Source organism: Pan troglodytes, chromosome 13 (genome assembly GCF_028858775.2).
Source record: "Pan troglodytes isolate AG18354 chromosome 13, NHGRI_mPanTro3-v2.0_pri, whole genome shotgun sequence".
Classification (NCBI taxonomy): domain Eukaryota; kingdom Metazoa; phylum Chordata; class Mammalia; order Primates; family Hominidae; genus Pan; species Pan troglodytes.
The window spans coordinates 80,297,387-80,319,962 of NC_072411.2; the positions used below are offsets into that span (position 1 = coordinate 80,297,387).

The 22,576-nt window shown below is 39.3% G+C and overlaps 1 protein-coding gene across 13 annotated transcripts in view; it reads left to right on the forward strand.

Annotated features, from left to right (window-relative positions):
• Nucleotides 1-22,576, forward strand: part of OSBPL6 (oxysterol binding protein like 6) — a 203,047-nt gene that overhangs the window by 75,953 nt on the left and 104,518 nt on the right. For all 13 annotated transcript variants that reach the window (XM_054679137.2, XM_054679143.2, XM_016950099.4 and 10 more), the window contains one exon: nucleotides 15,897-16,091. The gene's annotated coding sequence lies outside the window, so the exon portion shown is untranslated. The remainder of the gene's footprint in view (nucleotides 1-15,896; nucleotides 16,092-22,576) is intronic.

Here is a 22,576-nt window from a genome sequence, read left to right on the forward strand (position 1 = left end):
TATAGCTCTCTGCTCATTTAACTCTTCTTTAATACCATTTACCAGTTTATTATAAAGGATACAGTTGAGGAACAGCCAGACAGAAGAGAGGTATAGGGCAGGACATGAGGGGATGGGCCAGGAGGGCATGTAGAGCTTCTGTGCCCCCCTTGGGTGTGTCACTCTTCCAGGACCTCATTGTGTTTGCCAACCTGGAAGGTCCCACAATATTATGTTGTTAATGGACATTTGGGTTAGTTTAAGTTTGGGACTACTATGAACGTTTATAAAGCTACTATGAACAATTTGTCTTTTAATGGGCATAAATACTCACTTCTCTTGGGTATATAACATGGAATTGCTGGGTCATAGAGTATTGGTACCTTTAGAAGATGTTGCCAAACATTTTTCTAAAGTGGTCATACCAATTCATTTTCCCAACAGCAATGTAAGAGAATTTAAATATGGATCCTTAACTGTTTTGTAGATGTCAGTAGAGTTCATTTAAAATGTATAAAGACTCTGGTCATTGCAACCCAAGGGAGGGAGGGAATGAATTTTTCCCAGTGTTAGCATTACTCATATTTCCAGACTCCAAACCCTGCCTCTCCCTTCCAGGGCCTTGTTATATTACAGAGTAAGCTCCAGAGAGCAGGAATAGTACCTGATTTCCCACTGCCACATGCTCAGGGCCAGGCACAATATAGGCATTCGGTCAGTATTCAAGTGGATCCTGAGGTAGGGCCATCACTTAGGAAGGCAAATAATAGGAAAAGCATAGTAGCAGCCAGTTACTGAATTCTGACCTTTATGGAGATCAAAGCTTCCAGCTTTATCACTTGCCAGGTTCATGTCATTCATCCCAACTTAATTGAGAGTCTGCTCTGTGCCGATAACTCTTGCTTTACTACTGCTGCAGAATGTCAGGCAGGGCGGACGATAACACACTGGCTTGTCCAGGTATGGGTTAGTGGCCACAGCCTCTCTTTGCTCCCTGAGTAGGCCAGACTTGCGGACTGCCTGGTAGTAAAAAGGGAGTCTGTGATAGGACCCCTGCAGCAGGGTTGGGGGTAGGCTCAGGACAGGTCTGCACCATGGAGAACAGCAATCAGGCAGTTAATGCTTTCCAAGAAATTCTTCAATTTGGCTCCCTTATCAAAGATGACCTCTTATTTTCTTTTTGTGTGGAGAGAGATGAACAGGGAGAATCATAAAGCATGACTATGAATGATTTGAATCTGGAAATATGTGCAATGTGACTTTTGGGCAAAGCTGCTTTAATAATAATAAAAGGTAACATTGAGCACTTCCTACATACCAGGCAGTGTTGTTTAATTCTCATTACAACTCTGTGAGGTGGACACTCTCTTAGTAGCCACATTTCACAGATAGGGAAACCAAGGAACAGAGAGGAGGCATACCTTTCCCAGCATCACGCAGTTAGAGGGTGGAAGAGTAGGAATGTGAACCGACATGGTTCCAGACACGGGGCTCTTAGCCACTCACCGCATGACAGCTGCCTATTCTTTGTGGTGCTTTGAACTTCTAAATTCATGGTCTTTATTTCTATGAGCCTCACAAAAGTTGGATGTTTGATATGAATGTTTTTAATCATTTGGGGATGTAATTTCTCCCAGAGATGGCAATTTTTTAGTGTGAAGAAAGTATGATGTATATAGAGGTGTTAGAATAATCCATTGGTCTTGGTTTTGAAAAAGAAAAATGTTAACCTAATATTAGTTGATCTGTGTTAGAAAGTTTACAGTACTAGGCCCTGAACACCTTACCTGTAATCTCAAAAGTAACTTGAACTAGGTTTTATCAGGCCAAATCCCCATTTTGCAGATGAGGAAATAGAGGGTCAGATAGGCTGAGTAACCTGCCCAGGGCTTCAAATTTAGAAAACATCAACACTGGGATTGGAATTAAGCCTGTTTAACTCCGAAGCCATGTTATCTTTACACAGTACCACAGACTTCCACTTGTGCCCAAAGGAAGCTCTCAATTTCAAGGAAATCATAGTCTACCTTGTTTGCCCTATCCAGTTTTTTTTAAATCAGCCTATGACATCAAATTATATTTCCAGAAGAACAGCTTTGAATTGTAATGGATGGCATTGTTCACTGTCTCGGCATTTTAAAATTTATTTCAATTTTACTGACAATACCATCTATTTAAATACAGGAAGCTTTAGTCATAAGAATGCTAATATGCCTGATTTAGTTGTTAAATTTTGTTGTGCTCTAATGAGCAAACAAGTCACTGTGGAAACCAAATGGAAATCCAGATGAAGAGAGATACAGCAAGAGGCCTAAGAAATGGGGCAGCTTGAAATAATTCCCTCAAAGCAGACTAGGAGACTGAAGAACTGACTCAAAGAGAAATTCGGCTGCTTAACAATGTTTTGTTTTTGCTTAAAAACAAAACAAAACAAGAAAGAGAAATTCAGCCAGGGTTATTCAGTAAAGCTATATATGAAAAATGTTACAGATTATGCAAACCTTAGACTTATTGAGGCTCTATTTTATCATTTCAAAAACTGTGTAATTTATGGCAGTGCTACTAACAGTGTTCACCTAATTTATTAATAATTTTTAAACATTATTTTGACCTCAATTTGCATGTGACAAACATGTTTATACTTTAAAGAATATACATAATAGTTATTTTAAAGACTGACTCAATTAAAATGCTTAGAATCTCCTGCTCCCTGCCCAAGGATTCAGTTGCCATTCCAGTAATCCAATAGATACTAGAAACGTGATATTCTAGACTGAATGTTCCAGATGTCATTGATATGAAAGCCCTACCAGATAGAGGACCCAACAGAAAATTTCCCATTAGCACAACTTAGTCAAGACAGTTCTGTAAAAGTCTGTTCTTTCATCTGGTTTAGGACTTAGATTGTTCTTTCAGGATTTGAGGCTTAGGGAAATTACTTTTGTCCAAGAGTGAATATCAAAACTCATTTATGTAACAGTTTTTGAACTGAGTAGCCAGAGAAATGTCATCTGTGAACACAGGACTGCAGACAGTGGGCAGCTGTCCAGTGGTCTGGCAAGAACTTACTGTTCAGCACAGCCCTGGAGCTTCATGTAAGAGTGAAGTCAGCCTCCACTTGGCGATCCAAAAAGCATTTCAGTTACTGCCAAGTGCCATGTTAGGACTTGTCAACTTCTGCCCAAGTAGTATCAGACTGCTGATGTTTGGATATACTTTTGTTAATCTTTCCCTGTCTTGGCACTTGTGGGTTCTGTTATGTATCAGACTATGTAATTTTTGCATTTTGGTACTTGGATATTTAGTGTTAAAGGCATATTAGAGATGATGATTGAAATGATCACTGTATACGCAGATCTTGAGAGCTCTTGATCCAAGGCCCCAGAGGCAAACAGTATTTTAAGTTTGCAGCAGGGGAAAGACAGGATCAGCTATCTTATGATTTATCTAATTTGGAAGTATATTATCAGTTACCTCAATGGGAAGGAAGCTTTTAATGCACCACTGTTAGTAGCTGTTGGCAGATCACTAGTCGGTAAATGCCCTGGGAGTAGCATTACAATTCTCCTCTCTCAGTTTGCTTCACAAGGAAACAAGTCTCATTGCATATCTTTTTAACTGAAGTCTTTCTTCAGCAAAACTTGTCTGAGTGCAGGTACTTGTCCATTTGGTTTAAATGATCAGTCACTTGAGCTTTAGCACACTTTAGCATCCTTCTTGCATACTGTAGCAAAAAGCATGAGCACCTGCCATGGGCATAAGTGCACATGGTGCAGGTGGGCTTACAAAGATGGAGCAGTTGTAGACATTGCCCTCAGAGAGCATCCAGTCTTGAAAATAAAAGGCATGTGTCAGTAACTTTGATCAAGATGGGCTGAGGAAATTCCCATAGGTGCTGAGTGAAAGTTATGAAAGTTAAGATCCTGGATAATTCCACTGAGCCACAGAGAATGGCTTCTTGTCATCCAGACAGGGCCTGAAAAGGATGGGATTTAGACTTTGGAGATGTAATGGGGAGACTGTTCTAGGTAGAGGAAATGCACAGAGTGGGTAAAAAGTGAGTATGATTGGGGGAATTGCAAGATGTTTCATTTGCTTGAAGATTTCAAGAAGTATATCCTGGAAGAGGAAGGTGGAAAGTTAGTTGAGGTAAGATCATGAAGGATCTTTAATAGTAGGCTAAGGAATTTCGGCTTTATTCTCTCTTTCTCTAATTTCAATATTAACTTAAGTATTTTAATATGGCCGGGTGCTATGGCACATTCCTGTAGTCCCAACACTTTGGGAGGCCAAGGCAGGTGAATCACTTGAGCTTCACAGTTTGAGACCAGCCTGGACAACATGGTGAAACCCCATCTCTACAAAAAATAGCCAGGCATGGTGTAGCATGCCTGTATTCCCAGCTACTCGGGAGGCTGAGGTGGGAGGATTGCTTGAGCCTGGGAGGTGGAGGTTGCAGTGAGCTCAGATTGGGCCACTGCACTCCAGCCTGGGTGACAAAGTGATACCCCATCTCAAAAAAAAAGTAAACAAGTAAATTAAAAGTATTTTAACCTAAGGTCTGATTATTATGCCATTAATAAACAGTAAAGTGATCCTTTTGGCAGTTTGTTGGGCAACAAATACTACTGTTTATACAACTGCAGTATTTATAATATGGGTGAAAATAGCATTTTTTGGCTGACAATTTTAAACAGAGGCAGTCGCAAATACATCGCATAACCATATCACTCAGAGAAAGTCAGCTAAGGCATACAGCATACACTTATTTTGATTTGTCCATAGATTTGCTGATATTGGGATCTACATTTCACAGCTTTTTTCTTGGCCAGGTGGGTGTTGATAATGCCTAATAGCCCATATCTCTGGCAAACAAGACACCAGCTTGTTTGACAGCTGAGTCATTGAGCTCCTTTATCTTTCTTCCCAATTTCCTACTTAGCATTTTCCCTTTACATTGGGCACGTGGTAAGCAATGAGATGCCCATTGATTTGCTGCCCAGGAAAGAGCAGCTCTGGCTTTTTTCTATTCAAAGTAATTATTTTAGTGTACCTATAGTGTGCCTTGGAAATATTCTGAGCTGATGTTTTTAGTTATTGCAAGCTAGTAAAAGAATTTTATCAGATAGGCTTGCAACACTTTTCAATTGATAAAAACATTAGTGAAGAGGGCCATCTTTGTTAGTATTCTCTGGCTAACTAACTCAGTTGATTAAAGCTTGAGGCTTATGTGGGCGAGGTCAATTTTTTTTTTTTTTTGCTCTGTGATTATCTCTTGCAAACTTGAGTCTTGGCTTTCAATAAATAATTATGATAATAGCAAGCATTTATGTAGTCTTAAGTGCTATATATAAATAAACTAATAAATAAACTGTACATAATAAACTAATTTAATCCTCAGAATAATCCCAAAAGGCAGGTACTGTTACTCTCTCCATCTTCACAGACCATGGAACAGAAGCTATGTAACTTGCCCAAGGTCACATTACTGGTAATTGACTGAGCCAGGGTTTGAACCCAGGCTGTTAGGCCTCCGGTCTTTACCATTGATCTCATTCAAATCCAGGGACACCAGTAAGGGTGTTCCTAGATTTAATTAAGTAAACACAATGTATGTCTACATATTTATAACTGTGTATTCTCTATAAGGTGAAACTTTGAATTTAAGAAATTTCAAACCAATATTACAATATCCAGACACCAAAAATATATTTACATCTCTTTTGTTGTCCACTCAACAGTATGTTTCAGATATAGGAGTGTGACTAGGATGCAACTTAAACTTCAGATTGTACCCTGCTGAGCAGTTTAAAAATTGTCCTCTAGGACCATGATTTTTTTTTTTAATGAAACACACAGAAATTTTTGTATCCAATTTCAGACAGTTTCCAGAGTCTCTGAAGCGCACTCCTAGGTCCACAGATCTTTTCCCCAAGCAATAGAGAGTAATTGAGCAAGAGGATAACATGATCAAATCTATGTTTTAAGAAAGATAACTCCGATGATAATGAAAGATGGCCTGGAGGAGATAATGACTGGGAGTAGAGAAATGAAATGGTAATGGAAAAATAACTATTTTCTAGCATGATTTAAGGATATAGAGTGATGTCACTAACTAAGGAAATATAAGGAAAGGAAAAGGGGCAAGGGCAGAAAGATAATGGTGCTGGGCACAGTGGCTTTCGCCTGTAATCCCAGCACTTTGGGAGGCTGAGGCGGGTGGATCACTTGAAGTCAGGAGTTTGAGGTTAGCCTGGCCAACATAGTGAAACCCCGTCCCTACTAAAATTACAAAAATTAGCCGGGCATGGTGATGGGCGCCTGTAATCCCAACTACTCACAAGGCAGAGGCAGGAGAATCTCTTGAACCCGGAAGCCGGAGGTTGCAGTGAGCCAAGATTGCACCACTGTACTCCAGCCTGATAGTGAGACTCTGTCTCAAAAATAATAATGATAATGATAATAATAATGGGTTTGATTTTTGAACACACTGAGTTTCAGGTGCCCTTGATATATTGCAATGGAATCGACAGTAGGAAATTGGAAATGCAATCTGGAAAAGAGGTCAGCATTGAGGAGACGGATTGAGTAGTCTCCAGCAAATGGTAGGTTTAAGGCCTCAAAGCGAGACAAGGTCACTCAGGAGAAGCCAAACGGAGAAAAAAAAGAGGGAAAAAAAAAAAAGAGGAACCAGTAAAGCTGACTTGGGGAGAAGAGACTTGGGGAAGCAGCAGCAGCAGCATAACATTTGAGCACTTCCGTATGCCTGGACTGTTATGAACACTTTACATGCATTAATTTGCTTAATCCTCAGGCAATTCAGTGAAAGAGCTACTTTTTCCAGATGAGGAACCCGAGGCACAGAGAAGTAAAATAATTTTCACAAGGTCACAGAGCTAGTAAGTCACTTTCAATGGTAAATTAGCAGTAGCATTGTTAAGCAAATGTAATTGAGTTAAGATAGTTTTTTAACTCTTTTAAAGATTTAAATATAGATTAGTAAGCTTTGATGATAGGATTTTCTACTTTCCCCCTGGTGTATCAAGTAAATATAGTACGATCATCATAATTCATGAGGGAAATATGATCTGAGACTTTCATAAATTTACCAATCCCCTAGGCCTCTCTCATGCAAATATTCTGTCAAGATTCATGCATTTCTTAAATATCTTTATATGATAGTTTAAGCTTTCCCTGAAGTTTTCTCTCAGTGAGAATTTGGGCATTGGTTGGAATATCCCCTGAAATGATTTCGTGAGTCACATTTTTAAATATTTCTACTTAGAATATTTAAATATTCTAAATGTTGAACTGTTTTAGCGGGAATCTGAGAGATCATCAAATTTTACATTTTTTTTTTTTCTTTTTTTGAGATGGAGGCTCACTCTGTTGCCCAGGCTAGAGTGCAGTGGCATGATCTTGGCTCACTGCAACCTCTGCCTGCCGGGTTCAAGTGATTCTCCTGCCTCAGCCTCCCAAGTAGCTGGGATTACAGGTATGCACCACCACACCCAGCTAATTTTTGTATTTTTAGTAGAGACAAGGTTTCACCATGTTGCCCAGGCTGGTCTCGAACTCCTGACCTCAAGTGATCCATCCACGTCGGCCTCCCAAAGTGCTGGGTACAGGCTTAAGCCACCACTCCTGGCCTTTACATTCTTCTTTATAAGTTTCCCTGAACTTCTCTTTATCTCCGTGAATCCATTGCTTCCTCAGAACTTCTTCATTTTGTTTTCCCTTTTATTACTCCACTAGAAGAGTTTTTTTTTTTTTTTTTGGAGCCCATTTTCTCACAATAATTTTTTAAATCACTACATCAGAGTTATGTGCATTGAGGAGCAAGAACAATGAAACCATATCAAGCCACCACAGCTGGATTCTTTGCTAGGCAGGAGTCAGCAAACTGCAGTAGGTGCCCACCACTTTTTTATAAGTGAGGTTTTGCTGGAACACAGCCATGTTTATTTGTTTATACATTGTCTGTGGCTCCTTTCCTGGCACAGCAGCAGAGCTGAGTAGTTTCATCAAGGGATTGCACAAAATCTAAAATATTCACTGATCTGGACCTTTACAGAAAGTTTGCTAACTCTTTCTTTAGAGCATACTCCTTTCAGAAGATTAGGATGTGTCCTAAGCATGTTTATAGTGTTTTAGAATTAATGGAGTTATTAATTTTTATGCAATTTTATTCAACTGAATAGTAGAACTATTGAGTGGTTTCTGTAATATTTATTCTTTGGATTTCACACAGATGTTGTCAAGGGAATAATAAAATTGCAGATTCCTTTAAATAGCCTCTACTCAGAATTCTTAGCTGTATGATCAGTCATCTGAATTTTTGTCAGCATTAACAATACTCTTTAATTTGGGGGGAAGAAATCTTTGAATGGTTAATAAATGTCAAGTCCTCCCTGTGCTTGGCTTTTGAATTTTGAAGAAAGAAAACACTTTCCCTACCCTCAGAGAAATATTGTCAATTAGATCTAAGTTATATGCAAACAAAAAAATCTGAAAAAATTGGCTAAATGGTAGAACTGTGATAGACTGAGAAAATTATGTTTGTCTTGAGCAAATTAGTTTATTAGGGTATATAGTTTATTAGCATTTATAAATAAAATATCTTGTTATACTTTGGTCATGTTTCTGAAAAATCATGAATGTTTTGTTTCTCACTGATTATTTTGCTAAGGCAAGAAACACGTGAGGCTGTCTAGGTTCACCTTCTGTCCTGTCCACTGTTAGTTCTTGGTTTGTCCCCTCCTGTTTCCACTGTCCCAGGTTGCTTCATCCTCCCATCTGATCTCTGAGGTTCTCTCTTGTCTTTTTCCTCCCGTTTGTTCTGCGGCTGGATCCCCCTCCCTGAAGTATGATCATGTGGCTCTCCTGTTCTGAACTTCGCTCCTGTTCTTTACAGCCCACACAGTGAAATCCAATCTCTCACCAGCATTTGAGACCTTCCACGCTGTTTCAAACCTTTTCTCTGGCTTCCCCTGCTCTACTCTCCTCCTTTGTCCCCTAAGCTCTGAGCTCTGAACTACAGACTACACTTTCCCATCTCTTGATTTTCATATACTTTTCTCACTGTTTGAAATGTCCTTTATTCATCCCTGCATGTCTATTTTCTGCCTGATCTACTCATCTTTCAAATGCCTCCTCTTTTGAGGAACTTCTTCTGATCTGATTCCCACCCAGCCCACAAACGCCAAGCTAGAATTATTTTCATGCCATCAATATTCATAGCACATATTTTGCTTCTGTAACTTAAAAAGATTACTCACATACCTTTTCCTGTTATCTAGGGCTTTGAGCCGTCTAAATTTCTTAAGGGCAAGAGCCTGGTTTTTGTTGATTGTTACATTTCTAGATCCTCTTTAGTGTCTGGTTTTGATATTTATATATAATAACTACATAATTGACTTACTGTTGTGGATTAATCAATCAATACTTAGTGGTGGATATGAAAACTCTGATATGTTATTTCAGCTTGTGAATTTTAACTTCTTTGATATGTAGTAGCATTAATGAGATAAGATACTTTTCTGAGGTTAAATGTCTTTTGCTCTTTACTTATTAACAAGAAAGCCACAGTAGTTACTAGGTAACAATGACTGAAATTTGTATATTTCATCTTCAGGAAGTTACCCCAGCACAACCTGTTTCCATTAAACCTATTGGATTGTGGCACTTAAACTATATTCTCCAGAGACTTAGATACCCTCAGTGAACTTGAAACTTTCATAGGTAGGAAAAGAAAAATCAATTTCTTGTCTAAACATTGCTGCCAGTGGAAAAAAGCAAAATGATTATCTTTTCACTAATGAAGTTAGTGGTGACAATAGGCAAAGTAAGCAAGATAATAAAAAAAGGTGTTGTACTGTGTATTGTGCTACGGATTTCTAGAAAAGCAATTTAGAATGTTGAACCCTAAATTAAGACCAATCCTTCTTTGTAGAAATGGTGTGAGCATTGAAATAAAACCATGGCCCACATATGTGAGAAAATGATCAAAAGTGTCTCATTTCTTGTTTTTGGTATGAAGTAGACTTTGCTATCTAGATTACATAGATAACTCTTCTGGTTGTCTTTATTATTTTAGGAATTCTTTATTATTGTACAGAGTGCTGGGGTTTGCTTAATCTTGTATCCATTTTGCATTATATGCATTTACTTAGTAGCTACATGGGACAATCTAATCTTTGGTAGACTACATCTTGGTTTCTGATGGGCTTGAATAAGAAAGGAGAGGAATGTGCGGGGAATGCACTAGACAAGAACATGTGGGCAAAACCCAGGCTGTGGGAGGATTAGTCACATAGCTTAAAGGAAAATTCTGTTGCAAAGATAATGGATCATTTGCTTCCTGAATGAGCCATTCAGAAGGAACCATTGCCAAGTCACTAAACTCTTCTGAATGAGATTTTCCAGAGACGCCCACTGGCTAGTACTGGTTAGTGTGGGAAATTTTGTTTAAATCAACCTTTTCAACCTTTACAACTTTTGCTCATTAATGATTTAGAAAGATAATGTTAGCATCCTTTTTGACCTACAGAGGATATGTTTAAATAGAACATGATTCCTATTGTGAATGTGTTTCAGTTAAAACCAGATGTGCTGTATGAAAACGCATGTGTGTGCACGCGTGTGCATGCACACACACGCATGCACGCCAATTTTGGTTATACTTTTAAAAAGAACCAATCTTCCTATCTCTGAGTATATTTCTTAACTAGGGTATTTCTTAGTGTGGCTTTAAGGATTAATCTTCAATGTACTTTGTCACAAGCAGTAATCAGGCTTGAACTTTATACACTTATCACCTTTGGACTTCTGCCCTGCATGCAGTTTATGTGCAAGGTAAAACAAGACCCAGTGAAATTTCTTAATTAAAATGAGGTTGGGACAGGCGTGGTGGCTCACACCTGGAATCCCAGCACTTTGGGAGGCCGAGGCGAGTGGATCACGAAGTCAAGAGATCTAGACAATCCTGGCCAACATGGTGAAACTCTGTCTCTACTAAAAATACAAAAATTAGCTGGGCATGGTGGCGCACACCTGTAGTCCCAGCTACTCGGGAGGCTGAGGCAGGATAATTGCTTGAACCTGGGAGGTGGAGGTTGCAGTGAGCTGAGATGGCACCACTGTACTCCAGCCTGGCAATAGAGTGAGATCTGTCTCAAAAAAATTTAAAAAAATAAAATTAAATAAAATGAGGTTGAATTGCCACTTAGTGAACTCTGGCTTTCTAAAATAATATATATCACCTAGAAATTTGGAGTGTGAATGTGACTATATAAACCTGTATGTCCTAATCAAGCTTTTGAAGCTCAATTAAGACAAATGTTTCTAATATTTTTGGCTTGAGTAACTATCAGAGATGATTGGTTATAACTGAACCATGTGTTAATAGTGTGGTGGTAATTTTTAACTCAGAGTACTCAGTCCCCCTGGAGGTTATAGCGGGTACTACACTTCATCTCGGTTGTCTTTTTGAAGGTTGTACAGAATATTCGCATGAACATTAATTATGGTTGCAGAACAAGCCAAAACCTCTGTTCTTTGACATTTCATATGCATTGTGTGAAAATATACACTTTCGTGCGTTTAATAGCAAAATAGACAATAATAGATTAGTTTCTTACAGAATACATGTAAGTCAAAACCTTGTAAATTTCTATTTTAAACTCTAACACACAGTAAGTGTCAGAGTTAAAAATTGTGTGCAGGCCTGCATAAATGTCTTCTTTTGAGAAGTGTCTATTCATATCCTTTGCCCAATTTTTAATGGGGTTGTTTGTTTGTTTCTTGTAAATTCGTTTAAGTTCCTTGTAGGCTCTGGTTATTAGACCTTTGTCAGAGATGGATAGATTGGAAAAATTTTCTCCCAGTGTGTAGGTTGTCTGTTTGCTCTGATAGTTTCTTTTTCTGTGCAGAAACTCTTTAGTTTAATTAGATGTCATTTGTCAATTTTTGCTTTTGTTGCAATTGCTTTTGACTTTTTTTTTTTTTTTTTTTTTTTGAGATGGAGTCTTACTCTGTTGCCCAGGTTGGAGTGCAATGGCATGATCTAGGCTCATTGAAACCTCCACCTCCCAGGTTCAAGCAATTCTGTCTCAGCCTCCCGAGTAGCTGGGATTACAGGCATGCGCCACCACACCTGGCTAATTTTTGTATTTTTTAGTAGAGACAGGGTTTTCCCACGTTGGCCAGTCTGATCTCAAATGCTTGACCTCAGGTGATCCGCCTGCCTCGGCCTCCCCAAGTGCTGGGATTACAGGTGTGAGCCACCGTGCCCGGCCGCTTTTGACGTTTTCCTCATGAAATCTTTGCCCGTGCCTATGTCCTGAATGGTATTGCCTAGAATTTCTTCTACGGTTTTTATAGTTTTAGGTTTTACATTTAAGTCTTTAATCTGCCTTGAGTTAATTTTTGTATAAGGTGTAAGGAAGGGGTCCAGTTTCAGTTTTCTGCATATGGCTAGCCAGTTCTCCCAGCATCATTTATTAAATAGGGAATCCTTTCCCCATTGCTTGTTTTTGTCACGTTTGTCAGAGATCCCATAGTTGTCGACGTGCAGTCTTATTTTCTATGCTGTCCCATTGGTCTATGTGTCTGTATTTGATCATGTCCTTTGCAGGGACATGGACAGAGGTAGAAGCCATTATCCTCAGCAAACTAACACAGGAACAGAAAACTAAACACTGCATGTTCTCACTTATAAGTGGGAGCTGAACAATGAGAACACATGGACACAGGGAGGGGAACAACACACACTGGGGTCTGTGGTGAGGGGGGTGGTGGGTGGGAGAGCATCAGGAGAAATAGCTAATGCATGTGGGGCTTCATACCTAGGTGACGGGTTGATAGGTGCAGCAAACCACCGTGGCACACATTTACCTGTGTAACAAACATGTACATCCTGCACATGTACCCCAGAACTTAAAAGGAAAAAAATTGTTTGCACAGAATTAAGGTCCGGTCCCTGCTTCCCGGAGTACACACAGTCTGGTATAGGAGACACAGTTCACACATAAAACTGTAAGACCAGGACAGCCTGACACAAATAGAACTGACCAAAAGTACTGAGCAGCTTCTTCTTCCTAACTGGAAAGATCAGTGAAGGAGTTGGGAGTTGCAGTTTTGCGCTGGATTTTGAAGGCTGTATTGGCAAAGACTATGGCGAAAGAAGAAGGAAGTAGATGGATGCTCCTTGGTCTAAGGTTTTATTTACATAGGCAGGTAGCCAAGGACACACACACACAGCATATGTGATGCGATGGGAGAGGGCGGAGGAATTCCTTAGGTATGGTTAGTGAGATTCAACTTGTCTTATCCCTCCCCTCTGCTGCTGCTTAGTGGAGGAAACAGCGGGAAGGAAAGGAAGCCTTAATCTTACCCCCTTGGTCCTCTCTTCTGGTTTGCCTTCCCACTTGCTATTTTAGAATGGTAAGAACTTGTGGAGAATCAGACTAGGACAGAGGAACGGGGGTGAATGAGCAAAAAGAGCTGCAGGATAGCACAGGGGACTCTTTAGCATGCCTTTTCTTTTTCCTCTTTATCAGTGTCTTCTCTGTTTCCAAAGCTTGACAGAGTTCATCATAGGAAGGAGGAAGGAAGAGATGGCTAAGGGAGTCTCTGCTTTTTGTTTTTTGTTTTTAGACAGGGTTTCGCTCTTGTTGCCCAGGCTGGACTGCAATGGCATGATCTCAGCTCACTTCAACTTCTACCTCCCGGTTTCAAGCGATTCTCCTGCCTCAGCCTCCTAAGTAGCTGGGATTATAGGCGCCTGCCACCATGCCCCGCTGATTTTTTGTATTTTTAGTGGAGATGGGGTTTCACCATGTTGGCCAAGCTGGTCTCGATCTCCTGACCTCAGGTGATTCACCCACCTTGGCTTCCCAAAGTGCTGGGATTACAGGTGTGAGCCACTGTGCCTGGCCTGCTAGGGGAGTTTCTATAGCTGACAATTCATATTCCATCTGCCTGTAATTAAATGAGATTAAAGAGCATAGACTGAGTAATGTGTGCAGAAAATAAAAAGATGCAATGCTGAGCATACAAAAAGAATTCTGATGGACCTTAGCCTTAGTATTCAAGGTCATCATCATCATCAACAATTAAATTTTACTCAGGACTTACAAGGTACACGGAATTGTCTTACAACACAGTAGAATTTTTTTTTTAATTTATTTAAAGAAGTGGAAGGGGAGTTAGAACAAAAACTTTTGCAGAAAGATGGTACTTAAGGAGGCAGTCATGGCATTGGATGCTGGCCAAACATAAATCTTATGCAGTTTCAGTAAGTTGTAGCCTTAGAATATGTATGTATGTATACATGTGCTTGTGTGTGCATTTTTCCCATTCTCAATAAGTAAAAAAAAAAAAGGAAAACTAAAACAGAGTGAAAGGATAGGCTTGTAAAAGTCAAACCCAGGGAGTGATTTTTAAAGCTGGCTTGTGAATAAAGGAGCCTGCTAGAGAGGTTTATGGCTGGAAGGAAAAAAACGTCTGTCATGTTTCAGGATCAGAGAGTAACTTCTACTTTGGATTACTTGTCACATTTTTCTCTTATCTTATGATGAATTTATTTATTCTCTTGTTAAAATACTGTGTTTTAGTCCATTTGTGTTGTCATAAAGGAATACCTGAGGGTGGGTAATTTGTAAAGAAAAGAGGTTTATTTGGCTCATGGTTCTGCAGGCTGTATAAGAAGCACGGTGCTAGCATCTGCTTCTGGTGAGGGCCTCAGGCTGCTTCCATTCGTGGCAGAAGATGAAGGGGAGCTGTTATGCAGAGATCACATGGTGACAGAGGAAGCAAGAGAGAGAGAGAAAAGGAGTCCCAGGTTCTTTTTCAGCAATCAGTTCTTGTGGGATATAAAAGTGAGAATTCACCCCTCAGAATGGTACCAAGCTATTCATATGGGATCCGCTCCTGTGACCCAGACACCTCCCACCAGGCCTCACCTTCACCACCGGGGATCATATTTCAACATGAGACTTGGTGAGGCCAAACTATATCCAAACCATAGCATACTGTTTCTTTGCTTTCTGAGAAATTATGTCAAGTTAAAAACTATATTCTTTTATAGTATGTATAGAGTCTGTTCTTCTTGCTAGAGGATTGTTCTAGGAGTTTGGCTACAGTTCTCTTCTACAGCAAATTAGAGACTGTTCATGCGTTTTTTCAGGGCATTAGAGATTGTACATCTATGTGCATGTATGATGAAACCACTTCATACTTACTATTTTTAAAAACTCTATTGGGCCAGGCATGGTGGCTTAGCCTGTAATCCCAGCCCTTTGGGAGGCCGAGGCAGGCAGATCATCCGAGGTCAGGAGTTCGAGACCAGCCTGGCCAACATGGTGAAACTCCATCTCTACTAAAAATAAAAAAATTAGCTGGGCATGATGGAGTGTGCCTGTAATCCCAGCTACTCAGGAGGCTGAGGCAGGAGAATCACTTGAACCCAGGAGGCAGAGGTTGCAGTGAGCCGAGATCACACCATTGCACTCCACCCTGGGCATTGCAGCAAGACTCTGTCTCAAAACAAAACAAACAAACAAAAAAGCCCTGTTGAGGTTTATATTTAATTGGAGGGCTAAATGTGGTCCTGGAAAATATATTTTGTCCCCTTTTAGGAAATATTTGCTATATCACTTGAGAGTTTTCATACTCCAAGCTCTGGGTGAGATGTAAATTATGAATGTTACTGATTACTGAGAAGGTCAGTGGTTACGTCTTTGAGGTTACATAAAACTGAACAAAGGAGATAAAAAGCTGAGGCACGTACCCATATGAACTTCCTGTTCAAAAGATAAATTGGGAGGAATTTTCTGATTGGCCATAGGCAGTCCCCGTGAGAGGCTCACGAAAGTTTTGTAAAGATGTACTATATGACTGTAATCTCTCTTTTTCAGGTTCTGCCACTTGCTGGGAAAACAGCAACAGAAGGATATTAAGGAGCCACCCCTATAATTTACCCAGATAGCCCCAGCAAGGTCAAAGACATATCGTGTCCCAAGGAGAAAAGCTGCAGGCATCTGAGGATAAATCACTGTGAAACAGCTTTGACCATAAAGCTGACTTGGAAGACTTTGACTCCAAGGTGCAAGGTGAGTTAGAAGAACACAAGCTTAAAACCAAAAGCAGGGTTAGGTTAGGCAGCGCTTAATAATAGCAAAAGATTAGTGGGACACCACAAAGTCACAGGAAGGTGTTTCTTTATATCTCTTATTTGTATGTCAGATCTTAAAATAATATGTCATAATCCTTATAATAAAAAGTTCTTTTTTTTTTAAGGATAGGAAGTAGAAAAATGTGAAAATATTTGGTAACCATTTTCTGTTTTCTGTATGTAGTCTGGCATCATGTGGAAATATGATACTGCTTTTCCCTTGTTGAGCAATGAACGTGCAGACCTAAACCTTAAAATAGCCAAAATGTTATCCTTGCTTTCTTTATACACATATCCACAAACCCACATTTGACTACAGGTACACATTCTTAAAATGCATCCGGTTTTTATAATCTTCCATAGTAAACAATGAGACAGTCAACTTTTCTTTTTGCTCATGAGACTGAAATGGCTGTGGCACTAGCAATACTTTTTGCGGTATCCTTGTCATCTTTGATATTTGCGGTTATTATTTTAGAGCCGCTTTATATAACTATTTGATATCTTAGGCCTACTGAGTTTGTGGTCTTCACCACTTAGCTGCACCCTCCCAGTTATCCAAAGCTTTCTATTTCTTCAAGGTCAGCCATCCCCAGGGTGGAAGTTTGTGGCATTAATTGTCTTCGGGAGCTTTTTACAAGTTGCACATCCTCTGCTCAAACCTTATTTGCCATGGGCACAGGGATGGTGGTGGTAGTGGTGATGACAATTCAGACATATATGATTTGGGGAAAGTTTCTTTTGTATCCTGATGCCATTCCCGCCCTTTCCTAGCGTGGACTGGTTCCTCTTGGTAGAGCAGAAACCAAGGCTCAGTAATTTAGTGTAATCATTGTTATATTAGAAGCTTTCTGTTTATTACTGTATTATTTAAAAGCGCATTTTAGATTAGAGCTTGCAAAGTAGCCCACAGGCCAAATTTTTTGCTAACATTTTTTAACCTGTAAAAATTTTCTTTTTATAAGAAAATTAATTGCCAACATTTGAAAATCTGGAAACTTCACATAAAAATCAGATAGATCAGATATCTGGTTTCTCTTGGAAGATTAAAAATCTGGTCTTGTTACTATCCTAGTGACTGTACTTTGCTAGTATTTTGCATTCCCTAAATATTTAACCAAACCAATCTTACAGATTATGGCACCTGCCTGGGACACGTAGGCTTTTGAGTTCAAGAGTCCTGCTTTAAGCATCAATTTCTTCTGCTCTCTGTATATGAGGTCACTTCTATGTACTTTAATATAACATTCTATTAGTATTTATCCTCTGCTATTATTTTAGCATTTATTATTTTATATAAAATGTATGAGCTTTGAGAAGCTGACACTTGCCAGCCAGGCTTACCTATGAAGTAAGAAGACTTTTCAAAGATAAGATGTTTCAGGCCATGGACTTAAGGAGATCTAATTTTCATAGTGATGTGCTCTGCATCATTTTTTCCAGGTGTGGAGGGTGTCATCTCAGGGTCTGATATTTCATGACCTAAGAGTTCAGTTGCCTGATCTGACTGTTTTGGTTCCAGGGACGTAAACTGATTCACCAAGTAGCCTTCTTTTTGAATGACCCCCGTAGGGATTTAGAGTCCATTTTCTAGGCCCTCACTCATTCTGGACACCAGGGCGACTCAGAGAACAGTAATGCTATGCCCTCTATATGTGCAGAGCTTTTAGCATTGAGAAATCTTGCCATCAGAGTTAGACATACCTCCATCACAGTGAGTTGTAGTTACTCACAAACTTGTCTTTCCTCATCTTTGATTGCTATATATTGTTGCTAAATGAAATTCATGCAGTAATGTTTCTGTCAATTTGATATTGAACCAAATGTTTATATGATAATAAAATACTTTAACCATGGAAGCATTTCAAATCATAGGGTCCTTATAGGCATAGCATTTCTGTGCCTGCATTAGCTAAACTCAACGTGGGGAAACTGACATACTCCTAAAACAATGGTTCTTCTTTTTTAAAAACAACAACAACAACAACAACAACAAATTATTTTACTTAAAAAATAAGATTTACAGATATTTTCCCATAATGCATTTAGAGTCCAACTGGTAATGCCTGTTATTTAAGCAGATTTTAGGCCACAGGGTATCCATTTCTCCCCGCTAGATACATCAGACACATTGTAAATCTCTTCTTGATTGGTATCCATTTTTAAATGTTGAGGCACACAGGAAAGAAGGCCAATGGGTGGGATTTTTATTTTGAGTATCTTAGTTTCCTTCTGCCTGCATTACTTTGCTCCATCTCATGGATTCTGTTAGATCAGTATTGCCTAGGATCTCTCAATACTTGACAACATGCAGAGTTGAAATCGTGCATGAGTCCCTTTGAGTATCAAGTTTAAGTTCATGGAAATAAAGTACCTGAAAATTTGTTTCCACACTTTTGCCGAGTTGTGACTTGACTATAGGAGAAGGAAACTGAATTCTTTTTTGAAGGGGAATTTCAGGTGATTGATATCTCATTTTCTACATGAATTTTGTTTGCTAGATTCATAGAGCCTATCTCCCCCCATCTACCCCCCACAAAAAATAAGAAAGAAATTTGCTTTTATTTCTTTGGTTACAGGAATTAAAGAGTATGTGTGCATGTACACTCAGAAATGCTTTCAGAAAACCTTCTTATCTCGTTTTCTTGGAGTTCCTGTTATCAGCTCCACATTCCATTTCCTTTAACTCCCTGAGGAAGTGACAACTAAGACCGAAAAAATGGGGAAATTGGGGAAAAATTGTAGGGAGGGCTTAGGAGCTGTTGTTGACATATGAAACAGGTTGAATTTTTTTTTTTTTTTTTAAGTAAAACTAACCAGTGAGCAAAAATAACATGGTTAGGTAAAAAGTGGAAGAGGAGAAAGAGTATTCAACCCTGACATGGTGAGGAAGCTGCCATTGGCTCCCTTTTATCATTTTTGGGTCATGAGACTTCCCCCTGGAGTAGTGGAAATGGAGAGAATAGCAAGCAGGAATTGGCAATGCAGACGCCATTTCACCTGCCCTGTTTCTTCCTGTCCTGGGCTTTCCCTCAGGTTGAAGGGGGTCTCTTCTGCTCAAGGAGCACCTAATCTGAAGAGCTGAGGGACCCAGAGGAAGTAGCAGGCCAGTAGCCACCTCCTCTCTCCAGGGAAAAGGAGTGAGACCCCAAAACTTCTTTCTCGCCTGTTGAAAAGTATGGAAACAAAGGAGGGACAAGAGAAGGTTCTTTGTCCAGAGAGAAGGGCTGTGCCCCAGGCCAGCTCTCGCCTGTGCATTGTCCATCACAATCTGGCTTGTGAGGTTTTAGAAAAATGAGTCGCCCAAACACCTGAAAGATTTAGACCAGTTCTGAAAAATAAATCGTACCTTGAATACATATCCAGTAAAAGTATGTATAACTGTATAAGTAACTAAGTGGGGAAAAAAAAGGAGTATACTGTTCATATCAAGGTTTTCATATATAAATAGTAGGGAAAAGGGACTTTTTTTTTTTTTTAATTTTTTGAGAGGGAGTTTCGCTCTTGTTGCCTAGGCTGGAATGCAGTGGCGCGATCTCAGCTCACTACAACCTCTGCCTCCCGAGTTCATGTGATTCTCCTGCCTCAGCCTCCCAAGTAGTTGGGATTACAGGCGCCCGCCACCACGCCCAGCTAATTTTTTATATTTTCAGTAGATACGGGGTTTCACCATGTTGGCCAGGCTGGTCTTGAACTCCTGACCTCAAGTGATCCACCCGCCTTGGCCTCCTGAAGTGCTGGGATTACAGGTGTGAGCCACCGTGCCCGGCCAGGGACGTTTTTTCTTTATTAAGACTTTTTTCGTCTGTTGATTTTTGTTTTCTTTTTCTTTTTCTTCTTTTTTTTTTTTTTTTGAGACAGAGTCTTGCTCTGTCACCTAGGCTGGAGTACAGCGGTGCAATATTGGCTCCCTGCAACCTCTGCCTTCCGGGCTTAAGCGATTCTCCTGCCTCACCCTCCCGAGTAGCTGGGACTACAGATGCGTGCCACCACACCCAGCTAATTTTTGTATTTTTAGTAGAGATGGGGTTTCACCATATTGGCCAGGCTGGTCTCAAAGTCGTGACCTCATGATCCACCCGCCTCGGCCTCCCAGAGTGCTGGGATTACAGGCGTGAGCTACTGTGCCCAGCCAGTTTTTGTTTTCTATATTTTAAAAATACATTTCATTTGAAAAAATTTCAAACTTAGGCTTTTGTATAAGAATAGCATAATGAACAACCATACGCACACACTCAGATTCATCTATCTCCTTCTCCATTTATCAGAAGTCATTAGAAGTAGACATCATGTCATATCCACCCCTGCATTTTCCAGTAGGCATATTTTAATATGCACATTTTCCTACAGAACCATATTGCCATGTCACACCTAACAATATGAATGATACTTCTTTGGTATCATTTACTACTCATTCCATATTCAAATTGCCCTGATTGTCTCAAAATTCTCTTTTAATAGTTGGTTTATTTGAACCAGATCTGAAGAAGTGCATACATTTCATTTGGCTATTGAGTCTCATAAAACTCTTATCTAGAATATTCCCTTTCTTTTCTCAAGTCATTCACTTGTTGAAGTTAAGCCCACTTTGGGAATAGAACTTTCCACATACTAGGTTTGGCTGATTGTTGTTACTTAACTTTTTTCTCTATTACTCAGATTTACTAGAACTTGGAAGTTAGATCAAGAGGCTTGATTGGATTCAGATCTAACTATTCTGGCAAGAATTCTGCTTCCTTTTGCTGTGTACTTTACGTAGTGCCACCTCAGGAGGCACATATGGTCTAGTTACCCCACTTTTAGTGATGCTGTCATCGGACCGTGTTTCGGGGAAGAACATCCTGATCCCCCTGTTCTAAAGTTACCCCATCCGTTTTTTTCACTTCATGATTTTGTCAGCCAATAATCATTGCCTGAATACATTATGTCATTAGGGGTTATAAAAATGGTGACCCCCACCCCATCCTATTATTCCTTCTACATTTGTTAGCTGTCATTCTTTTATAAAGAACTTCCATCATCAACTAGTATTTGGTGGCCCTGAAATACAGTTCATATAGGAAGGGCAGGGTAATTGCTTAATATTTCCCTAGTAATTGACAATACCAGAGTTGGTGCTATAGTTTCTTCAAAAGGTGATATTTCTGCTTTTTAGCGAGAAACTTCCCTTTTTTCTTGAGAATCATTGTAAATTCAAGGATTTAAAAAAATATTTGTTATGTTTCACATACTTAATTGTAGTGTTTTTTTTTTTTTCATTTTGATGCTCAAACAAAACCTTCTTTGTTCATTATGAGCCCTTTCAACCTGGCTCCTGTGTATACGTATAGAAAAGAGAACCTATCATATGTGAATCACAGTGAATTTGCACATCCTGGACACACCTATATAATCAGCACCCAGACCAAGATACAGAACATCCCCAAAGCATCCCTGGTCCTATTAATTTCTTTGACTCTACTTTTTGATACAACAGGTTGCCCCAAATTCTTTTTGTGCATTCCATACCCCAGTCTAAGAATCAGCCATTCTAAGCAGCCTGGTTCTTTTTAATAGGAAACAGAATTTAGAAACTATAGTCAGGCACTAGGGGTGCTCATTCCCATGGGTTGTCAGTGTTTCCATGCCTTTTCAGGAAACAAGGTGGGAAATACATGTGTCCAAAAAGAAAAAAAAAATGATGAGTTCATGCTGATTTTCCTGAGTTAACTTTATGGAGTCTTAATTTTTTAATTTTATATTTGTATCTTTTTTCTTTTACATTGAAACCATTGGTTCAAAACAGCATTATAAATGTATTTAATTTATCCTTTGGGCACACAAAATAGTTTCAAATTAATAATTTCAGCATGAAAACTACTAATTATTGTTATATTTTTATGTAGAGAAAATCTTACAGAATAAAGAGTTAACTATGAGGTGTTTTTTTTTTACCTTTTATTATCACTATTATTTTTAGTCATTCAAAATTTCTGTATGAAGACAGAAGATGAATTTTTCTCCCCAACTCCATTTTTAGTATTAATGTTGATATGTTTCTTGGCAGTGATATTCAGTCTATTAAATCTTTAGTTCACCAGATTATCTGAGTTATTTGCAACTCACTGCATCATACGCAGGTGTTCCAGGAGTGACAGTGGGATGATTGTACATTTTGGATGGTAGATCAGTGTGTGCCATGTTGAATGGCTTTGTTAGTGTCCACTGTTCATCATCATGCAGGTCCAGAAACAAAGGAAAGATAAACACTCTAAATAAAGCAGAGAGACTGAAGGTGTTCCAGTGTTTTTATTTTATTGCTTCTTCTTTTTATTGCTTCCTTTTATTTGATAAATGGATACTTAACGGTACTTGTTTTGGAATGGTTTTCTCTTCTTTGGTTTGTCAAGTGACCAAGTGCTTTGTTTCCTGGACACATTTTGT